Source organism: Coenobita brevimanus, chromosome 110 (genome assembly GCF_032717465.1).
Source record: "Coenobita brevimanus isolate Jiangsu-jjx chromosome 110, ASM3271746v2, whole genome shotgun sequence".
NCBI lineage: Eukaryota > Metazoa > Arthropoda > Malacostraca > Decapoda > Coenobitidae > Coenobita > Coenobita brevimanus.
In genome coordinates this window covers 13,195,939-13,199,197 of record NC_137063.1, presented here as the reverse complement: position 1 = coordinate 13,199,197, position 3,259 = coordinate 13,195,939, and the positions used below count along the sequence as shown (strand labels likewise).

Sequence of the window (3,259 nt, the reverse complement as noted above, 5' to 3'; positions counted from 1 at the left end):
ATTTCAGTTAATGACAACTAATCAGCCTTATGACACTTACCGGTATTATTTTACAAGTGGACAATATGCAGTTTTGGAATTTTAGCACCATTAACGTATAGTATACTCCCTAAGGCTCACAATGAGCCCCCATTATCCCATTTGGAAATTGATATTTTCAGAGATAATGAATTTAATTTTCATTCATTTTTCATTCATTCATTGCCAGACGCCATGTATCCCAAACGGGGTGGCCAACGGCTTAGAGTTAATTGTTTTACAGGGAGGGACACTAATCCTCCACCAACCCCACTTGACACGTAGGAATGCCAACAGCATCTGGTGTTCCCAGGCGGTCACCCATCCAAGTACTAACCAGACCCAACGTTGCTTAACTTCGCTGATCAGACGGGAAGCGGTGTACTCAACGTGGTATTTTAAATTCCAAAAATAAACTACCTTGGATCTTTACTCGGCCACTCCGGGTAAAAAATGCGTGCGTTCGTACATGTGTTTCTCTTCCCTGCGACTGCACATGCATCTCGTAGGTCTGTATCACCCACTCATAGGCCTACTTTAGGTCACGTGATGGAATTCGGCCAATGAATTTGAATCGCACTCTTTGATTCAATCTGGATGGAAAATTCAAATCCTTCTTGCTATGGCCTCTGAAGAAGAAAGACGTCCTGTGTGTCCCGGTTGTGATATTGATTATTTACGAGTGATTAAGCGTTTCCACTCAGAACCTGAAGAGGCTATTGAGTTTTTTAGAAGACACGGTGTATTACCTTCCGAAGTTTATTGCCCAGATTGTCAGGAACCGTGTAAATTTAGAAAAGACAAACATCAGTTGTACTGTGGTCGGTACAAAAAGTACGGAAAAACCAAGAAACGGGTCCAGTGTAGTTTTTGTGTGTCTGACTACAAAGGAAGTTTCTTGGACAACACACACCTTCCTGCGTGGCAGACTATACTGTTCATAAACCACTGGATTCAAAAGTTCTGGAACCACGAAGTTATTATCACGTGTTTGAAGTGGTCATCAAAGACAAGTGTGGACTGGCGAAGCTTTTGCTCAGAAGTGACCCTTTCCTGGCTACAGAACCAGCCACCCATCTGGGGACCTGGCTTTGTCGTCGAGATTGACGAGACATTTTTTGTGAGGGCAAAATATGATCGTGGGAGAGACCTGAGGGACGTGTGGCTTTTTGGAGGGATTGAAAGGGTCGGAAAAGGTTTTTCTTGGTGCCTTTAGTGAAAGGGAATCAAGTACTTGACAGGAGTGCTGCAACCCTTGTACCCATTATCAAAAAATTCATTCAGCCAGGTAGCATTGTTAACAAGGACGGTTGGGCTGCCTCTCGACGGTTGGCGGACGAGGGGTACACGCATCGTGTAATTAACCACAAGGAGGCATTTGTGGACCCAGACGACCCTACCATCAATAAGCAGACCACTGAAAGACTGTGGCGTGACGTTAAGGAGTGGTCTAAGCGTCCTGGACTACGGACTGAATATTTTGAAGAGTACTTCTCTAGGTATCTGTTTCTTCACGCGAACCCTGAGCAAATGTTACACTACTTCCTTATTGCTGCAGCCGCACTGTACCCGCCACAGTCAGATCAGCCACGTGAACGACCTGGTGCTGTTGCCGCTATTCCAACTGACCTACCCCCGGAAGACGACGACGACCCAGACGACCCATGTCCTGGACCATCGTATCTCTAGGGTAAGCTTTCCCCTAGGATAGGTTAGGTACGTTGGGTTTTGTTTGGTTAGGTTTGGTGTGTTTGGTGAGGTTACTTTACATACTCCCCCTAAGATAGGTTAAGTATGTTGGGTTAGGTTTGGTTAGTTTTATTGTGTTCGGTGAGGTTACGTTAGGTCGTTTCGTTTGGTTTGGTCTGTTCGGATACGTTTACGGGTGGTGCAGTATATTTTTCTGGTGGTTTTTGATGCGAGTTCAGTTGTTTTTTACTTCATTTTTTTTTTTTCGGAAAATGCTTCATTTTCACCTACTTGTCCAATCAAATTCAATGTTTGTAAAACAGGGACAATGAGGCATTTCCGACAAAAATGAAGGTCAGAAACATTCAAATCGCATCAAAAACTGCCAGAAAAATATATTGCACTACCTGGGGAGTTTATTGTCCACTTGTAAAAATATATCCACTTACCAACACTGGAGAGCGAATTCTTGACTTCCACTCGGCAAGAAAGTCAGACTGTAAATGACGCATATCACTCGCCTCCTCCATATTTGTTGACCTAAGAGAGCGTCAGTATAATTGTTTTGGTAGAGAGCGCGAATATAATTGCAGTTTGGGGGATAGTAGGTATTGTTGTAATTGCAAACAGAGAATGTAATATTAATTGTAGACAGCATATATAATTATTAAAACAAGTATAAAAATTATGGGTTAAATTCCAATTCAGTGGATAATCATGGACTGCTACAAAAACCCGCCCTGGAGCATAAACTAATGACTAAATTTTAAAAGTAAAATGTTTAATCCCCTTCTTGGCTGCTTTCTACCATTCAGATATCTCTCTCTCTAACTACCGATACTTATTGTTCACGATAAATAAATGCGCTATTTAGGTCGCATCATTTTCTGATTTCTGGGGTAAAATAATTAAAATGACTAACTCTCATGTTCATATGGCTCACTCTCAGCTGAAGAAAATCGCTTACTATTTGCCGGAAGATACAAGAATTCTCCCTAACATTTTGAAAAGGGTTTTGAGTATTTTTCCAGGTCCATATTAAGACTTTCACTCCTCTTTTGAAATATAATACTTAAGTTTATTTTGGCTATTTCTGGACGATATTTATTTTTTTTTAACGTATAGAAGTGAAGGGGTTATTGAATAGTATCAAACCCTTCCAGATCGAAATATCAGTCGTATATCTGGGAAAAATCATCCATATCTTATCTACCCATATCTTATATATTCACATTTATGTATCTATATCTTATCTGTGCACTTTATATCTTTAAACATATTTTATCTGACCACATCATATCTCTCCATATCTTACCTAACCACATCTTATCTATCGACATCTTATCTACCCAGGCCTTATCTAACCATATCTAACCAAATCTTATCTGTCTAGGTCTTATCTAACCACATTTTATCTAACCAATATTATCTGATCATATCTTCACTATCGACATCTTATCTAACCATATTATCACATCATATCTTCTTTATCGACATCTTATCTAACAATATTATCTGATCATATCTTCTCTATCGACATCTTATCTAACCA

The 3,259-nt window shown here is 40.3% G+C and overlaps 2 pseudogenes; one reads left to right on the top strand and one right to left on the bottom strand.

Moving 5' to 3' along the window:
- Positions 1-306: 306 nt before the first annotated feature.
- Positions 307-425, bottom strand: LOC145417637 (5S ribosomal RNA; annotated as a pseudogene).
- Positions 426-640: 215 nt separating this feature from the next.
- On the top strand, positions 641-1,707 carry LOC145417389 (uncharacterized; annotated as a pseudogene).
- Positions 1,708-3,259: the final 1,552 nt, after the last annotated feature.